The sequence below is a fragment of the Sapajus apella genome, unplaced genomic scaffold (genome assembly GCF_009761245.1).
Source record: "Sapajus apella isolate SASKATOON/1434 unplaced genomic scaffold, GSC_monkey_1.0 scaffold96, whole genome shotgun sequence".
NCBI classification, from domain to species: Eukaryota; Metazoa; Chordata; class Mammalia; order Primates; family Cebidae; genus Sapajus; species Sapajus apella.
In genome coordinates, this window is record NW_022437036.1 from 3,993,977 (window position 1) to 4,013,878 (window position 19,902).

The 19,902-nt window shown below is 47.5% G+C and overlaps 1 long non-coding RNA gene across 1 annotated transcript; it reads right to left on the reverse strand.

Annotated features, from left to right (window-relative positions):
* Positions 1-3,790: 3,790 nt before the first annotated feature.
* LOC116535769 lies at positions 3,791-4,999 on the reverse strand. Its single transcript, XR_004262348.1, has 2 exons — positions 4,949-4,999; positions 3,791-4,084 (listed from the first exon to the last, which is right to left on the reverse strand). It is a non-coding gene; the product is annotated as an uncharacterized LOC116535769 (long non-coding RNA).
* Between the last annotated feature and the right edge of the window lie 14,903 nt (positions 5,000-19,902).

A 19,902-nucleotide genomic window follows, 5' to 3' on the forward strand; every position in this document is an offset into this window, starting at 1 on the left:
AAACTGACAGAAGAGCGGAAGATCAAAAGCGCATGTTCTCACTCATAGGCGGGTGTTGAACAATGAAAACACATGGACACAGGGAGGGGAGCACTACACACTGGGGTCTGTTAGGGGGAAATAGGGGAGGGTCAGTGGGGGATGGGGAGTTGGGGAGAGATAGCATGGAGAGAAATGCCAGATATAGGTGATGGGGAGGAAGGCAGCAAATCACACTGCCACGTGTGTACCTATGCAACAATCTTGCATGTTCTTCACATGTACCCCAAAACCTAAAATGCAATAAAATAATTTTTTTTTAAAAAAAGAGCTGTTTGTTTCAAGGAGCCTGGCCCCTCCTCCTCTCTCTCCTGCTCCCCGTCTGCTTCCACCGTGATTATTTCCTAAACTGTGAAGCTTCCGAAGGCCTCGCCAGAAGCAAACACCAGCGCCATGCTTCCCGCAAGCCTATAGAACTATAAGCCAAATCAACCTCTTCTCTTTATAAATGACCCTGCCTCAGGTTTGCCTTATAGCCATGAAAAACAGACTAGTACGGTGTCTCAGCCCAGCTGCCCCTTCAGTGCCACACTCCAGTGGGGACCGTGTGTCCCCATGCCCTCACCACTTGCCCCTACCATTTGCTCTGCACTGAGGACCACACCAAGCCCTTTGCGTCCGTTACACAGGTGCTCATGACACCCAGCACTGTGTGGTTTCCATCTGAGCCATGACACGCTGGACACATTGCCCAAAGTGACCCCACCAGTGAGGGGCAGCGGGACAGACTGGAGGCAGGACGTGCTGCAGAATCTGCCATCCCAGAGCAGAATGAAAACGTGGGTCCTTGCTGAAAAGGTGCCGAGCATCTCAGGTCAGGACTGCAGAGCTTCAGCGCAGTGCAGGGCCCTTCTGAGTGCGGGGCTGTGCGGCCCACTCGGACTAGACCGACGCATCCAGCTCCGGGTTCAGGGTCAGTGCTGCCCATGGGTGGATCCTGCAACCACATGCAGTATTTGATGAAGACTAACTCACACCGATTGTCAGACAGAGGAATGGTGAATGTACGACGTGCCTGATACGGTGGTTTGCACACGTTTTTTCCCAGCATATTAATGGTTTGAAGCAACTGGGGGTAAGCTTTCTCCCACTTGAAAAGCAAACCTTAGTGATTTAGAAAATGCTTTCCATCCATCGAAATATCTTCCTTCAATGCCAGCAGTGGCTGGTTTAGTGGCTTGAAGAGCCACTCCACTCTGCTGGTTAAGCCACCTGCAGCATCTGCGAGGGGACGTGAAGAGGCCACAGCCGGTTTCCTCCCTGCTGTAAAACAATGCTGAGTGCATGAAGGCATACCGTGGATGCAATTTGCTTTTTATTTTCATTTTTCAGATGCTCTCTATGCACCGTGATGTGCTTCAGGGCCTACAGCTTCAAGAAGGAAGCCCAGGCCAGATGTTTTATGGCCAGAAAGAATGATGCCATTACCCCGGAGGCCTCCCCAGGTCCTCCAGCTGGGTCCCAGCTCCCTGCCTGTGCCCCCCAGCTGGTACCTGCTTCTCCTCAGACAGGCTCGTCAACCTCTTTACGCCTCTGTTTCCTCATGAGAAAATCAAGAGGACAGTCATCCTCCTCCACGGATTACAGGGAGATGAGAACTCGGTGCCTGGAACACGTCAGGCTCTCAGTATGTGTCCGGGTTCCTCACTGGGTGTCTCTTGTGTGCAGTGCTTTATATAATGGCCCTCCTGGAAGCCGCCCTGGCAGAAGCCCACCACACGTGCCACTGCATTCTTGAAATGGGACTTATCCCAACTGAAATTGACTTTAAGGGTAAAATGCACATCAGATTTCTAAGACTTTAAAAAAAAAAAGTAAAATAATTCATTTATATTCTTATATTACTGACATGTTGAAATGATAATATTTTGGACATATCAGGTTACATAAACACTAATGATACTAGTATTACTGGTTTCCTTTTACCTTTTTTAATGTGGCTACTAGAAAACATTAACTTAAACACATAAGTCACTTTTATTTCTTTTGGATAGGGCAGGTTTAGACCAGGGGCCCACAAACCTTTTCTGTAAAGTACTAGAGAGTAATTGTTTCCAGCTTCGTGGGCCAGATGATCGATGTCAGACCTGCCCAACTCTGCCACTGCAGCCTGAAAGCTGCCACGGAGAAGACATAAGCAAGTGGGTGTGGCCATGTGCCAATAAAACTTTATTTACAGTACCAGGCAGTGGGCCAGATTTGGCCTGCAAGCTGGAGTTTGCACTGTGAGCCCCTTGAGGGCAGCAGAGACTCGGCTTCCTCACCATGCTCCTCTCTGCACCTCATAGAGGACCCAGCACAAAGTAAGTGTTCTGTAAATATCTGACGAATCAGCAGATGGAGTTTGTCTACATCTAGTAGAAAGCATTATTGTTTAATTGAGAAAGGGATAGACTCTGTATTAAAAGGACATGTTGTCCCACGTGACAGCAAATGTGTGATTTGCAGGGTCAGAAATGTTCATCCCTGGCCCCCACTCACTGAGCCATGACTCCAGCAGACAGAGCAGTGCAGTGTGGTGAGGGCAGGCCATTGTGCGCAGGAGGCCACGTCCAGGGGCCACCTTTCCCTTCTCAGCAGGGTCCTTGCAACCTGAGAGCTGTGTGAGCTGCTTCCATCTCCCAGGCACCCTCTCTGAGGGCCCCTGCACAGCAGCGCACACGGGACAGATGCTGTTACTCACCCCGCCGCACCTGCTCTCCTCTGCATGGCATGTCCTGCAGCCTGCTAGCCTGAGGGTCTCCAGGGGAGAGCCTGACAGTCCATCCTGATTCTCTCCTCTCACCCCTGCTTGTCCTCTCTCTCCTCCCTGGAAGGCCAGGACGCACAGATACACACACAGAGAAAGGGAGAAAACTCTAGCTGTTTGGCACCATTACGTCTGCGTCCTCTGGACAAGCAGCTCTTTATCATCCCATGCCTTCTCCCCGGCTGAGCCTTTGAGCAGGGCTCGCAGGAGCCCCCCTCAGGCTCCTGCATTCTCGTGGCCGCCTCTCTCGTGCCCTCCTGCCTACTCACCAGGCTACTGTGAGGCTCAGTTCTAGGGGCACCGTGCACACGGGACCTGGTCACACAGCAGCTGCATTCTGCGTGGCTGCTGCCCCGTGCAGTTACATTAGGAGCTGGACTCCTATCCAACCTCCCCTGAGGGAGAAAAAGGACACCTCCCTATTCCTGAGCGAGGTCCCAGGGCCCCTCTAGCATCTGCCACCGATGAAGCCCTCGGTAAATACCTGCTTTTTTCCGTCACTAATAATGAGGAACAATCGTGTGTCAGAGCAGCCGTTCCCTGAGCTTATTCGTGGCCGGGCACTGAACTGAGTCCTCCAAGGCAACACCTCACTTACCTCTCACCAAGGAGGGAGGCAGAGGTTGCATCTGTCTTTGGAGGTGAGTGGCCTGAGACGCAGAGGTGAAGTGGCTTCCCCAGGGTCTGCCTGTAGGAGCTGGCTGTGCTGGAATGGAAACTCGGTCCGACCGACTCACAAGCCCCAGTTTTTACTTTGTTTGTAGAACTGTGAGTGTACCTACCCACTCTCAGCCTTGCAAGTTCAAGATCACTGAAACTAGTGTTTCCTGGAGTGCTTCCTGTTGAAGAAGTCCCGTACCCACGGGCACAGATCACCATGACTGTTCGGACCTGTTCCATTCTCTGTGGACAGGGCTTTACTCCTCCCGGGTCTCCATCGGACTCTGCTGTCTCAATCATTCTGCTCCCCTCCCCCTGCCATAGATGTGCCACAAAAACCACTGCTAATTCCAAGAGTTTACTTTCAAAAGAATTTCATTTGGATTTACAAGAAGGTAACAGAAGCCCTTTGATCTCAACAAGGCACGTACTGTTTCATTCCATGGTTTATGAAACAATTTTAGACTAATTATTTTTGACAACTTGCAAATGTTTGTAAACTTCTTCAAGAAGCAAATGGCACAATTATGTCTTCCTCTGACACAGAAAAGGAAGTTTCCTTTGTGCCGGGTGGCTGACGTCTGTTCCCCCAGGAGAATTTAGAAGCCTTGATCTTCTGAGGTGCCTTGGTTTCTGCTGAGATACAGAATTCATCAAATTGTCCAATGAGTCTGTGAGTTAAATATAACCAAGCAGGTGAAAAGCCACCGTGAACTGTTCACCGTGGTTACATCTTTTGTCACGTGGGGGTGATGGTCACGGTCAGATGCTGGCCTTCTCCTGAGTCTGGATGCCATCCCTCTCCTGGCATCAGTGCTGTTTACCTGTGTCTCTGCCCATAGCTGTACAGCTGCTGATAAACAAGCCTTGCCACTATAAAGAACCTGGATTCTTCATCCGCTTCAGCGTTAAGAAAATCATCTCAAATCATGGCCATTTGCAATGTGTCTGAGCAAGCCTGGGAGCTTGAAGAAACCCCCAGATCCTGGAAATGATGAATTAAAAACCGCAGAATTGCAGTGAGGCAAAGTGAGGCCCCTGGGCTCAATACTGCAGAGAAGTAGACTCGGGGTGGTCCCTGAGCAGCCCACCTCACATTTTAATGCCCTTTTGATTATTGACCATTGTTAATTCTAGCATATGCACAGCAAGCAGGTAGAAATACTGCCAAGTCAACCGACTCTTAATCCCTAGCTAATTCCTGGTCAACTAACTATATCCTTCCTTTATTAAAAAGAAAAGGAAAGAAAAAGGCATTCCAAATCTTTTGTTGAAAACAAATTGCCAACTGAAGAGAAAACCTTTTTCTTCCCTTGAGACCAGTGAGCTGACTTTTACACTCTGGCCCAATAAAAGGATTCACTCTCTGCCTCTCTCGCATATTTTTCCAGGGCACCAACAAAGTTCTCATTATTTTCAACATAAATGTGTTGTGTAATTTTTGAAATGAAAAGTTCCTTTTCATCCCTGTGACTACCAGAAGAAGTTCTCAATACTCACCATTAGGAGACAGTCACAAAGGCAGAAACTTCGCCAAGCTGGTTTCTTTCTAGAAAGATAATGAAGACAAACCTCAGACTTTTAATTTTTAAAATGGGACCAGTAGAAGTGGAAATCATGGGCAGGCATATCTAGCATCACCCACCGAGGGTGCTTCCACCCAGGGAGAAACAGCGAGTGTGCCAGGGTGGGCTGATCTTTAGAATGGAGGGAGCCCACTCACACAGGCTCAAGAAGGAGCTTCATATCAGGAATCCCACGGAATCAAAGAAGACAAAATGGCCAGCCTCCAACAAGACAACTAGGAAACAGAAGTCCCTTGGAGACGTGACCAGCTCCACCTGAGCACCTAGTATCCATTCACGTCTAGTAAGCAGTGAAAGACGCTGCACCCAAAGCCCTGCCCCAGCCTCGCCCCCATGCACCAAGCAATCTGGGGGCAAATGAGGGCATCTGTCATCTCTCCTGGAGTCTAGACATATATACCGTTCCTTTCCACTCCTACTGGTCCATTTAAAGATTAAAAATCTGCAGTTTGTCTTTGTTACCTTTCTAGAAAGATATCAGCTTGGCAAAGTTTCTGCTTTTGCAATCGGCCCCTAATGGTGAGTCGGTTGCATGCCTCCTGCATCACAGCCTTGACCCACCCCCAGCACAGCACCGCACAGATCACCGTTGACTCATATCATCTCTGTTGATCTGTGAATAATAAAATCATTTAAAAAAAACTCTGACTCCCTTAGGGAGGGCAATCTGACAATGTCTGCCACAATTAGAAGTTAATGTTCTCTTAGCAACACCACTTCCCAGGCATGCTCCGATGCGTGTGGGTTGATGTCAGTACAAGCTATTCCCAGTTGCTCTGCTTATAACATCAAAGACCACAAGCACCTTAAATGTCCATTAGTAGGGAATGCTTGAATGAACTGTGGCGCATCCATAAAATGGAAGACTATGCAGCAGAAAAAAGAATGAGGAAATATGCAGTTAGGGAACGATCACCAGGATATATTATTACGTCAAAAAAGATACAGAACAGTTGAGGGAGAACCTATATTTATAACAGGTTGTGTTTGCATAGACTCTTCGGAAGGACGAACAGAAGTCAGCGGTAACACAGTGTGGGGAGGAGCCGAGTGGCAAGAGACAGGTGGCAGGCAGAGTTTTCAATATGAACCTTTTTATTTACATTGATTTTTGAGCTGAGTGAGTGTCCTATCTGGCCAAAAATAAACAAAACAATTATATATTAAAAAGAAGTTAATCGTCAAATCAAAGAACATGAAAACTATACATCACTCCTATAAGCGGAAAACTAACACCACTTCCCATAACTGGTGCATAACCTTAAAAATACATGAAACAAAGATTAGCTATCAAGTCATGAAAAGACAGTGGGAAAGACTGAAACTCATTTTGCTAGATGAAAGAAGCCAATATGAAGAGGCTTCGTATTGTGTGATTTTGAAAAAAGCATAATTATGGGGACAGTGAAAAGGCCAGTGGTTGCCAGGGGTTAGCGGGATGGAAGGATGAGTGGGCAGAGCCCAGGGGATTTTTAGGTCAGTGAGACTGCGTTGTAGGATCCTGTATAGAGGATATATAGGATTCTGCATTTGTCCAAACCCATAGAATGTGCGACACCAACAGTGAGCCCTAATGCAAACTAGATGTCATCCCTATGTCAATGTCGGGTCATCAGTTACAACAAATGAACCACCCTGGGAGGAACTGTGATAACGGTGGAGGTTGCGTGTGGGTGAGGGCAGAAGGTAAATGAGAAATCTCTGCACTTTCCACTCCATTTTACTGTGTACCTAAAACTACTCTAAAAGTTAAAGTCTATTTTTTTAAATGGATGAAACACCTTTAAACAGTGTTAGTAACCTCTTAGCACAGTCACCTGCAGAAGCTGCCATCCTAAGGCCCACTCTGTTTGTGTTAGGAAAGGGTGTCAAAGGCAATTCTTATTTTATCTTATTTTTTGCAGATGTTAACAGGCCATGTACTCAGATGCATCAATCTGATTTTCATAGACAGCTGCCCCTGAGCCTGTTCAAGCCTCAGTCCTGGGGCTGAAGACCAGGAGCATGGGCCAAACACGGGATCAGCGCTCCGGAGCTCTTTGGGGCCAGAGATTATGTTTTAGTTGTAGAGATCACAAAGCACTTCAGAGAGATTCCTGCATGGGGAGCCCCCTCGGACACTGCCGACAGCTTTCTGGCTTTTCCAGGTGTCTCAGGTCACCTAGCACCAGCAGAGACATCCTATGTAGTCTCTAAAGGCAAAGCAAGAGCTTTGAGACTACAATGTGTGGCTTTCTCACCCTGCCATTCAATGTCATTTTATGCCATGATACCACACTTGAGGAAACATAAGCAATCAATACTGCTAGCTCCTTTTTCCTCTCCTCTCCCCAGAGGTCAAGTTGCCTTAATGAATTGCAGCACTGACTTGCTCCTTGTGGCTTCTTGCCTTTGATGAACACTGTAGCAGTTGGACATGGCTCTTGAGCTGGGTAACAAGCAGCTCTGTGAATGCTCAGCAATCTATTAAGTGTGTCATGCTCTGCTCTTCACTCTGTACCTCTCCAAGGTGAAAAGAGGAGGTGTCAGCACCAGTTTGTGACGGTGTCTCAAAGCTGTGACAGGTAAATGATTCTTCTCTTATTTTTTGCAGATGTTAACAGGCCATGTAATCAGATGCATCAATCTGATTTTCACAGATAGCTGTCCCTGAACCTGTTCAAGCCTCAGTCCTGGGGCTGACGATGACCAGGAACATGGGCTGAACAAGGGTCAGAGCCCCAGAGCTCTCTGGAGCCAGAGATTATGTTTTAGTCGTGGAGATAGCAGAGCACTTCAGAGAGATTCCTCCATGGGGAGCCATCTCGGACACTGACTGCCGAGGGCTTTCTGGCAGGTGACAGCATGGGACATTTGACGAGGACATCCTTACCTCCTTTGTCATTCAGCTTGTTACTCTTGATGAGCAGCTGAGTGAGCATAGACTTGGGGCTGTCCATCTTACAAATGGAATATTAAGCAGAGGCACTACAGCGAGGCTGCCCAGCCAGGGGACACATGAGTGAAGCAACGGTTGAAGGCTGAATTCTTTCTGGAATTTGATCTGCTAATTCATCAGCAGCTCAGGGAAGGCAAGGTGTAGCCAGAGGGCTTTGATTCTCTGTGATTGTTCTGGCCTTGGTCCCTCTCTGTGCGTCTGCCTAACCCCCAGGCTGGCCCCTGCATGGAACAGGGTGGTTGCAGGATCTGAAACCACATGAATCCCGCACACCATCTGGACAGACAGAGCATTTCTTTCCCAGCTGCTTACCAAAGCCATGGTTGTCACTCAGGACCCACTAGAGGCATCTTTACACCCCTGAACAAGGACTGCAGCCTTAGGCTTATGAAAGCTCCTCCTGGAAATGTGGATGCCACAATTCCAAGCCCCCTTCCCTGTGGGCGCGCGCACGTGCACACACACACACACACACACACACACACACACTTCACCATAGAGAAGGGGGCAACAATATTCGCCATGGGAATTACATTTCATTAAAATAGGTCTTATTTTAATCACCATCATTATCAGCAGCAGCCCACGTTCACCCAGAGCTTCTGTGGTAGCATTTTACTAGGAGCTTAGCATGGATTCCCTCACTTCACGTTCCCATCAACCGAAGAAATGATTTGCTCAAGGTCCTGCAGCCCACACGTGGCTGAGCCGTGATGTGAGCTCAGGTCCAGCTCCAGTTCCTGTTTCCCTGACTGCTGAGCTGTGGCTACAGCCATGCAGAGCACAAGAGAATCTCCATATAGGTCAATAGGTACATGTGACCCAGAGTGGCTCTTAACAAAAACTCAACTCAAATATGTTTCAGAAAATAAGATGGGAATGCAAACGACTCCCTGGCTCCCACGAATGAGGGCTCCTGTCCCAGTTGTGCCCAGATGCTCCAAGGAGGTGCCTGGGATGCGGCCTTCCTCCTTCGGTCAGTCCCTCCTTCCTAGGTGGTGGCTTCAATCTCAGGACCTTCTGTTCACAGAGAGCGCCTCACCTGCCCCCACTAGCTTAGCAGGCCTGGCAGGAAGCCAGGTCAGCATTGCTGACTTTATCCTTCTGGCACCCTCTTGGGTAAGGACCTCTGCCCTACATCACTCACGGAGACCAAGGGTTTAGACCAAGCGAGCTTGCCGGAGCTGGGCTGTGTGTGCACCACATGGACTAAGTGGAGAAGGGACGTTCCCCTGAGATAAAATGGAGGACCACCTTCCAGAAACTGGGGAATGGGTCCCAGACAGAATAGAATCGCAGACGTCTGCTATGAAAGGCTTTGTCTCCCTTGGAAGAGTGTGAGCCTCTTCCTATCCGGTCTGTTTCTCATAAGACAGCAAAGCCAGCAGTCTGTCTGCGCTGTCACCTGCCCGGCCCCCACCTGCCCTGGTGTGCGTCCTTCCTCTTCTCTCGCCTCACCGGATAGTCTGCAGAAAGGGTCAGCTCCCAGAAAACGCATAAAATTGATGGAGTTTTCCCACCTAACTGTGGACAGCATTCTCGCACCCATTCGCCGGTAGTCTTCCCATCGACCTTCTGAGCCTGTTCTCAGGGAAAGCCTTGCTATTCACGTGTTAGTTCAATGTTTGCCAAGCTTAAATCATCCTGCAAACCCCTAGGTGATTCACACCCTACTCACATATCACCTGTACCACATTGCTTACTTCATATTTTCCTTCAAATTATCTCATCTTTCAAATAAAAATAAATATACTTAAAAAATGAAACTTGCCACAAATAGAAAGCAATAGAAAAAAAAAAAAGGAATACCTTGAAAATCAATGAATACTATTACAGTCTGCCGAGGGACTGCAGCTGTGAAAAACTCCGAGCCTCTGGTCCATTCTCACCATTAAGAAAGAGAAAATGGCTGCAGAGGCGGGTGAGCCCCAGTCTGAGACACTCTGCGAGGCTCTCAGGACTGAATGGAACTGAAGAGGAAGAATGTTTACTATGTGGACGGTTACTTAACACTGAGTCTCTTAACACCTCCTAGTGGCAAGTGCCCCTCGCTCAGGAAGCCACCACCCCGAAAAAGCCATCAAGGACCTCAACCCTTCTCCTGGGATGAACAAGGACACTCCACAGGGAGACATTTCTGGTCCAGGAAAAAAGTCGATGCACCACACTCTTGGAGGCAAATCAATCAATACCTGCCCTGTAGTTTATGTGACACACAAATCTTAGAATCCTTAATGTACACTTTCATGAATCCCTTCCCTCAAATCCAGACAGCGTCAGCCAGGAAGCTCAATGAATTAGAACAGACAGTGGCAAGCTCATCTCGGGGTTGTTGGTCCCAGCCTCCTGTGGCTCCTTCCCAACCTGACCCCTGCTCACTGAAAAGCATGGGGACACACAGAGGATGAGGGTTGCCCCTCTGTTGTCAGAGGGAGAATGGAGGGCAAGATCCCCAGGAAGTGGGCTTTCCAAGGCAACAGAGAAAACAAGTGACTTCATGTCCATGCAACAATGTCACCTGGAGCCATCCTAGAGAGTAAGAGAATCTTATCTACTAATGTGACGAGATGGCCAAATCAAAGAAGGAGAGGGAGGAGCAACCATCTATGGTTTTTCCGCAGCCAGCAACGTCTGTCTCCTTACCCGGAAATGAACATACGCTCTGTCTATGTATAGATCAGATGACAGACAGACATTTATTAGGCAGTTACAACATGCCTTTTCTCCTCTCACCCTCAGAACTCCTTGAGTGGTGGGCATTATGATTCCCACTTTCTATCAGTGGGAATTCGGACTTGGTGAAGTTAAGTTGTTTGCCAAAGTTACAGGCGCTGGATCAGGAACCTACCCTTCTGGTGTTTATAGACCTGGCCCCTGACCACCAGAGGCCAGACTGCTTCCCACAAGGATGCAAGCAGGTGCCAGGGAGAAAAATCTGGAAAATCACACAAAAGCATCGACAGACCCTGTCCTTAGGGGGCAAGATGGAAAAAAGGGGCCTCTCTTTTTCCTGTTACTCTACATACTTCTGTGTCATTTGAGCTTGACTTTACATTGAGCATGGATAGGTTTTGTATTAAAGCTGAACCAGGTTCCAGCTCCAGGTAAGAACCCTGGGTAAGACAGGGCTCCACCCTGTCTCTCCCAGTGAATATAACAATAAAATCTGGGCAAAACTGGCAATGGAGCGCTATTTGTGAGCTCTGGAAGCATACAGTGGCAGGCAAATCCATAAGAGGACCAGAATGTGAAGTGCCACTGAGTGGGCAGCAGGCTCACCATTCTTCTCCTTCTGGACCCCCCAGCCTGATAGCAGCACAGCCTGAGACCTGGGCATGGGCATTAGGACTCAGAGGACTCGGGGAGGAGGCCTCTGGTCTGGCTTGGGGAGTGAGAAAGCAAACTCCTAGAGCTCAGATAGTGCAGAAATCCCTTCTTTTTTCTTTTTTCCATTCTCTCAGCCCACAAGCAATAATCAGTGGCAGAAACAGGTTCCCACAAGAGCGAAAATTCTGAAGGAGGGAATGCGTCTCATCCTAGCCATTGGAATTCCAGAAATAGAGGAGAAAGAGTGCATAATCCCAAAGTGCTGAGATTATGTAATGAAATGACAGCCAAAAACTTCCCAAATTACACAAAAGATAGAAGCCTACAGATTAAGAAGTTCAGCAAATTCCAAGGGGGATAAACTCAAAGAAATCACATTCAGACTATTTTGTAATCAAATTGTAATCAAATGTTTCACTATTTTGATTGCAAATAATCTTATAATCAAAATAGTGAAAATTAAAGTAAAAAAACAAGAATAATCTTGAAACTGACAGGGAAATGTAATCCGTTTAACCTGTAGGAAAACAGTAATCTGAATGACTACAAATTTCTCATAAAAAATATGGCGGTCAGAAGGAAATTGCACACCACCTTTGAAGTGCTGAAACGAAAGGATGTTCAAACCAGAATTTATCCAGAAGAAACACACTTCAAGAATAAAGGCAAAATGAAGATGTTTTCAGAGGAGGGAAAACTAAGAGAATTTATTGCCATAAAAACATGCACTTCAAGAAGTACTAAAGGAAGTTCTTCAGACAGTAGCAAACTTGAACGATCAGGAATGAAGAAGCAACAGAAATGGTAACAATCTCAGTAAGTATAATAGACCATTCTCCTCCTGAGATTTCTTTGTTTGTTTGCTTGTTTTGTGACAGGGTCTCACTCTGTCACCCACACTTGAATGCAGTAGCACCATCATGGCTCACTGCAGCCTCGACTTCCCAGGATCAAATGATCCTTCCACCTCAGCCTCCCAAGTAGCTGGGACTAGAGGTGCATGCCACCATACCTGGCTAATTTTCACATTTTTTATAGAGATGGGGTTTTCACCATGTTGCCCAGGCTGGGCTTGAATTCCTGAGCTCAAGTGATCCACCAGGTTCAGCCTCCCAAAGTGATTACAGGTGTGGGCCATGGTGCCCAGCCCAATTCTCCTCCTGAGTTTTAAAAAATCTATTGAATGTTGGAAAATAACAATTACAGCCTCCGATGGGTTTTCACCCTATGTAGATATCACATATGAGACAAGTATAACATACAGGCGTACAGTGAAGGGACTTACAAAATTATCTGAATTCTGAATATACCACTTGTTCAACAATGACTCACAAAAATTACTCAGTAAATACTTTCTACTGGAAATGCACCATGTATTGTCCCAGGCCCCATGCTAGCCAATAGGAATAGGGAGACCTTGATGAACAGAACGGGCTTTGTCTATGAAGGCTCCAAGGTCTCTTGGTGACTCAATGGCCAGATCCTACCAGGAAATAAAGCAAGGAACCTCCTGCTTCAGTCCTCTTGGAGCTTAGAGGAGAACAGTTTTGCTTCCCCTAATATACCTTCCCCTACAAGCAAACTAGGAGAGCCCAGAAGGTCACGGATACTGCAGGAAGCCTGGGGCCTTTTCATATACTTCAATCATTTTTGTTTGTTTGGAAAATTGCATTTTAGTTTTGAAGACTATTGGCCAGAGGGCCTCCCCATCTCACACACAGATTGATAGATGAGCAGAATATATAGAGATATGGGAGAGAGAGAGGGAAGAGAGAGAGGAGAGAGAGGAAAGAGAGAGCAAGCTTGTGTGGGTCATCATTTACTGCTCTCATCAGCCAATATCGCTGGCATGGCCGGTATGAATCTCAGGAACCCTGGGACCAAACAGAGTGGCCTCTGCCTCTCTCCCCTTGGGAATGCTCTCCTCGCTGAGCTAGCAGCAGCTATAAATGACCTGACATGCTATCTGTCCCTTGCTCTTGGGACCATAAATGCAGCTACAGTATGTGATGCACGGGGCTGGGTTGTTTCCAGCCTCCCAAGTAAGCAGCTCTACCCAAGGCTGTAATTTCACTTTATCTCTCTCCCATTAAAAGGCAATTGAAAGTGAACCGAAGAGAATGAGGGCTGCTTGCAACTCCTGGAACCCTTGAGCAGTGCGTGCTGAAGGGGGCTGGTGGCCCAAAGGCACCTGGTGCTAAAGGAATGGAAAAAAGGCAACTATTTGCAGAACAGCAAATTCTTAATAATAGTCACAGAAATAATCATCACAATAACCGCTGCTGCTTATGGAACACTTCTGGATGCCAGGCTCGGGGCTGGGGGCACAGGTAAATGCTTTTGTTGGTCCCATGAGACGAATTTGCAGTAAAAGAATCTGAATGAGGTCCAGCGAGGTCTCAGCTTAAAAGTCAGCGAGCCAGGAGCTAAACTTGGCTCTGCCACACTCCAACGTGTCTGCTCAAAACTCGCATGTCCGCCTCCTCCTAGAACCTAGAGGATTTAGCAGAGTCCCCCCCTTAAATTTCTGTTTTTAAATGGCAGAAGAAGGTTCCTCTGAAATTACGTTTCATCAGGCGTTTGGCAGCCAATGAGCAGCAGGACTCAAGATTCCCCACCTCCAAACCACGTGTTCTTCCCAGTGCTCCAAGGTTCTCTGCCCAGGTTCTGCTGAAGCAGCTCCTGAGAAGTTTACCACTCAAAGTGACCCCCCGGGGATGGGTGGGATTCCAGAGCCCAGGCATGCAGCAGTGGCAAAGGGGCCACACTGGAACTGCAGGCTTGACAGACAGTATTGGCACCTTTGATGAAGATTCAGCATATGTCAGGAGAATTGCCAAAATACACGCATTCAGATAAACCCAGGTTGCCCTCAGGAGCAGAGGAGAATGTTTCCAAGTCTATAAAATCCCCAAGAAGAGGAAGAAGATGAAGGACAGGGGCTTTGTCCTCAGGGTTGACTTCCTGCGCACCTGGCTTCTCCCTTTGTGACCTTGAGTTATTAATTAATACCTGGCTGGGACTCTGTTTTCTCATCTGTGACTGGAGGATAAAGACAGTGCCCATGTACCCTTTTGGAAGGAGCAAATTTAAAATGCATTTAAGATGCTTCACATAGTCAATGGAAATTGTCAATTGCATAGTAAACGTTAGAGATAAATAAGCCCATTCTTACTGATGATAACAGTGCTTGTCTTCTGTCAGGCAGTGAGCACTTCCTCTTTGTTCGGAATCTAATTTTTTATGAAAATTGTGAGGCTGGTCAAGTCTAGTAGCCCTTTTTGCAGCTTTTTTTTTTTACAGCCTTTTTGCCCCTTTTTGCATTTTTCCGCCTTTCCTCAGATTCCAGACTCATGACACACACTGCTGTCCAGTTCCTAAGAAAAGCAACCATCAGTGCATTTGTTCATTGCAAGATATACGTGGCTAAATGCAATTGGTGCCTCAGCATGTCATTTTAAAGAGGGAGCCTGAGAAGAGTGGTGTGGTGGACCACGGGGCGCCATCGCAGCTGGGCGGGGTGGCAACAGGAGCACTCACACGTTCCTGCCATTGTAGACGGTAGGGCTGCTGGCTGGGGAAGGGAGGAGCGCCCCCACTCTCATTTTACAGGAGAGGGTGGGAGCTAAGGTTCGCAGAAGGAAGTGGCTTGCTCAAGGTCAATTAATGAATTAATGGGAGATGTGGGCACAGGACCAGTTTCACCTGAGAGCATCACATGCCCTTCCCACCTCATCGCATTGCCTGGTGACACCTACTGTGAGGAAGTGAATGGTAGCTGTTAAGGATCTTCTGTGCCAGTGATAAAATCCCCTGCAAACTGGCTTCTGTTTGAAGGAGGAAGTGATTGGCTTGCACATCAGCAAAGTTAGGGAGGGGAGCTCTGTCTTCAGAACCATCTCGCTCAGGTGGCGTTGCAGGGACAGTGGTCTGCCTCAGCTCCTTGTCCCCATGTCACAACATGGAAGTGGACAGAGAGAGGCAGCCCCCGCTCAATTCAAGCAAAACACCCAGCGCTCAGTCCCAGAGTTTTATTTCCCCCCCTTTTTTTTTTTTTTTATTTCTCCCTTAATCCCAGCAGCCAAGAGCAAGGCTGAGTCACTGCAGGAAGCTGTCCTGTCTCAGGAGAAGAGACAGGGAGCCGTTCAGAGCCGGGCTCTGCAGCCTGATACCTGGGTGAGTCTCAGTTCTGTCGCTTTCTCATCAAGTGAGCATGAGTAAGATATTAAACGGCCCTGGGCCTCAGCTTCTCCGAGGGTAAAATGGGCAGCAGAGTGTCTGCGGCGCTGCTGCAAGGCCTGATGAGATAACCAATATCAGCTCTTACCTGGGCACCCTGGCAAAGAGGGTGCCCACAGCAAGGAAAATCATTCTCATCTGAATGCACATGGTCTAAGAGGAAACGTGCAGCCATCCAGGGAAGCCCTAAAAATCAGGGGTGCCCTAATTTATTCAAACTCATCATAAAATCCCATTAAATTGGTCAACAGATGCCAACTGAGGACCCACCTACTAGGTGCCACAGCCTGCCTTCAGGCTACACACTGGGTTACATAAGTGACCACCAGGACAACAGAAATAACACTCAGGTCACAGTTCTTCATGACAGATCCCTTATCAAGAGTCCAAACAAGCCTGGGGGGGATGGCTAAGATACTGTGAAAATGCATTATTACTGCCCCAGGCATCCAATTACATATATAAGTTGCATGTTCTAATTAACTTTTCCTAACGTCATGTCAGCTTTGCCCACTGCTATTAATTACTGAAGCCATGTTCAGCTTAGCTGGATTTTCCTCTCCCACCTCACCTCCCGTTCACTCTCTTCAGCCTGGCTGCCCCTCGGCTGGCTGCAGCCTCCCTGAGGACGGATCCCCTTTGAGCAAAGGCACCCACCGTAAGGCTCCCCTGTTGGACGGGGGAGGAGTTACCCTTAAGAGGAGAAAAAAGCGTCACCAAGCTGCTTCTTACCAAAGACGTTAATCGCAATGATGGTAACGGGGTTACTCCAAAGCATCAACGAGCTTCCCTGTCCCCCTCCCCCAAGGGGTTCATTTGCCCTGTTCTCACCATCACCCACCCCCTGCCCTGAAAAGGCGCTAACTGCTCCGTCAGAACGTTAAATGCTGTGGTCAGAGCCCAAGACAGAAGCATGCAGGTGGATCTGGCAGAGGGCGGTTCCCAAGCCCCTGAAACGAGACTTTACAACATGCCATGGATGAAGGAAAGGTGCAGAGTTGGAGAAGAACAAGGAGCCAGGCCTGGAGCTTTTTCTGCTCGTGGCCATCCTGGGAGCTGCCCCAAAGCAGCAAGCCCAGCCCTTCGCTAAGGCTAATCCTGCAGCCATGCACCCGCCGTGCCCCAGACTCTGCCCATGGCTCTCACCCACAACCAGCCCACCTTTTGTGGTCAGCACCCAAGAGGTGCATAAGCCCGAGATGCTCCTGAGCCCTGGACCACGCTCGAGGTGTGCCGATAAGCATAGCTGGAATGAATTCGCATTCACGACACTAGGAAGAAGGACACACCACGATCCTGATTTTCTCTGAGCCATAGTTCATCTGCAAATAACACACACTGTCCACGAGACAGCAAATTCAACTGCGGTCATTGTTGCTGCCCCACCCCACGGTGTCTTCGGGGCCTCAGCTCATGCATAGTGGGCACCCCACAGAGATGGGGCCACAGAGGCAGGACCTCGGCCCAAGTCTGCTGCTCTACGTGTTGGTCCTTGACCCTGAGGTGTCACTCCGCTCCAGGGAAAGGCCTCAGGGTGCCCCTGGCTGCTGTCCATTCTAGTACGAAGTGGCCCACAGGGCCTCCTTAGCTGCTCTCCAGGCCGTGGGCAATAGTGCCCCATGGCCCAACCACCCACAGCAGCTTCTCATCAGGCATGCTGCAGCCCAGCCCCATTCCTGTCCTCAGCGAGAGATGACGCCCACTGCCATGGTGTCTGGCAATTCTGACTTTTGCAAAAGACGAGTCACTAAAACCTCCCTTTTCTAGACACAGAGACTTAGACCTGCAAAATGAAAGCTTAGCTGCCATCCATATTGGGAGTGGAAGTAGGGAAATATCAGCCAAGAGATAAAGTGTCCAACATACGACTGCATCCAAACGCTTCGTACGGGGGCAGCTCTCCTGCCACATGCAGACCCTTTTGCTCTCTGCCCCCGAATGAATCTGAAACACACAGAGGAATAAGAGTGGCTCCAATAGGTGATATGCTCAGGGAGAATTTTAATCATTTATTCATTCAACCAGAAAACTTCATGAGTGCCTGTGATGTGCTAGGCATTGTGTAGGCACTGGGACACACCACAGACAAGAGACACACAGTTCGTGTCCAGGTGATGCTGTAACTATAGAGGGGGAATCATGCTGCAAGCGTTGGGTGTGCGGGGGAAGCGAATTCCAGGCTACAGTGGGTACGAGTCAGCATGGTCTGGGGTCAGGCTGCAGTGATTAAACACAGACTGGAAACCAAGATGCTTGCATTTGAATTCCAACTCTCCTACCTTGGATGCCACCTTCAACAAGCTCATTTACCTCTTAGTGCCTCAGTTTCTCTATCTGCAACTGCAGACCATATGTGATCTATGTCATAGGGTTATTGTGAGGATCAAATGGGTTACTCTATGTAAAGGCAAGTACCTGGCACATAGCAAGGGCTTTATTAATGTTTGCTTATGCAGTTATTCAGGGAAGTCCCCACTGAAAAACTGAGACTGAGACCTGGAAAATAAGCAAGATTTGGCTAGGCAGGACTGGGGAAAGATGTTCTTGGCAGAGGGAACAGCATGAGTGGAGGCTGGGCGTGGGGAGGCGTGGCATTAGAGGAACTGGAAGAAGACAAGGAGGCAGGGAGCAGGATGGGAGATAAATGGAAAAATTGGTTAGGATCGTGCCCCCAAAAGCCTTAGGCCATGTAGTGATCTTGAACTTTGACCTCAAGAGCCATGGAGGTTTTAAGTAGAGGTTAACTGTGATCCCAGCTACTACATGGAGAATGAATTCATGAGAATGATGGCAGGAAGACCAATTAGGAGACTGCTGAAATTGCAGATGCAAGAAATGGTGTTGGCACGGTCCAAGGAGGTGTTGGTAGAGATAAAAGGAAGTATACAAATTCAAGAGGTAGTGAGAAAACAGGAGAAGCAATGCTTAGTGAATGACTTAGTGTGTGGGGCAAAGGAGAATGGAAATATTTATGATGCCAAGGTGTCATGCTTACTTGGAAGATGGGGTAGACAGTAGCACCATTCATTGGGCTTCACATAAAAGAAAAAATTATTGAAGGGGACATTATCTGTCCTGTTCCAGCCATTTGGCATGCAAAGGGACAAACTGATCAGGTAGTTGGATGTGGAGATTTTGAACTGGGAGGAGGGGTCATCACAATACCTGAGATGCCAAAGTGCTACACAGACGAGGTCCTTTATAGATAGGACCAGCTCTAGATAAGTGACACTTACCAGCTCCAGATAAGTGACAAGCCCTGTGAAGGGCACTAGGATTTCAGAGATGAATAAACATTGTCCCTGCCTCGGGGGGTGACAATCTCATTGACCCTACAGTCATTCTCAATCTGCCTTTATGGTATGGCATCTCTGTTCACCAAAAAGCCCACAGTTGGAACCTGTGATTTTGCCTGTAGAATGTCAAAAGACTTTCTCTACTTCCTTATTGTGACAGACAGATTCCATTAAAGTATCCACAACCCTGAAGCTCTGTTTCTCCCCCACTGCCTCCCCCCAAGAAGTAAAGAGGATGATTATTAAAAATTACAAGTGCCACCTTCCACACTCCATCTCCCAAACTTCATTTCACAATGGCTGCTGACATCAATAATGTCAGACAGGATAATCAAGTTTGCATAATGTAACAGTCCTCCAAGGGTCCCTCTACACAAACACCCCTCCCAGCCTGGATATAGGGAAACAGACAGACCTTAGATGAGACAGAAAAGGCCCTTAGACTGTAAAATACAGGAGTCCTTCCTCCACATGCGATTTTACAGGAGTTAGCCTCCATCAGAAAAGCTGACTTCTGATTCCAGTTCGACTCTTTCCTGGCGGAGGTCAGGGGCAAATCATTGAATCATTCTGTGCCTCAATTTTCTCTGCTTTAAAGTGGAAATAATTCTGTAGTATTTTAAACGAATGTCAGTGATGAATGTCATATATATACCATGTAATTGATGAAGTTTAAGAATAAAAATATGGCGATAGTTCAATAAGTTACTTTGTCAACTTATTAAATATTTGTTAACATGCATTGCCAATAATTTATTTGGAAAATAACTAATATTTAGTAAAATAGAACAACAGAATTGCTGGCTTCTGGTATATCTTAACATGAACTCTAGAGAAAATGTTAAAAATTCAAAAATCAATGACACACTTAGGAAAATCAAGTTAAAATGAACAATAAATTAAAACAAATTCTTGTGGCCTCTTGGTAAATTTTACTTATAACATGTAATTATTTGCAATTTATTGCATATAGATAGGGTGGGCTCTATGCCATTTACATTCAGTTTAAGATATGAAACCCAAAATGACACTAGATAACAAGACAATACGCGTGAGAAGATCTCCACA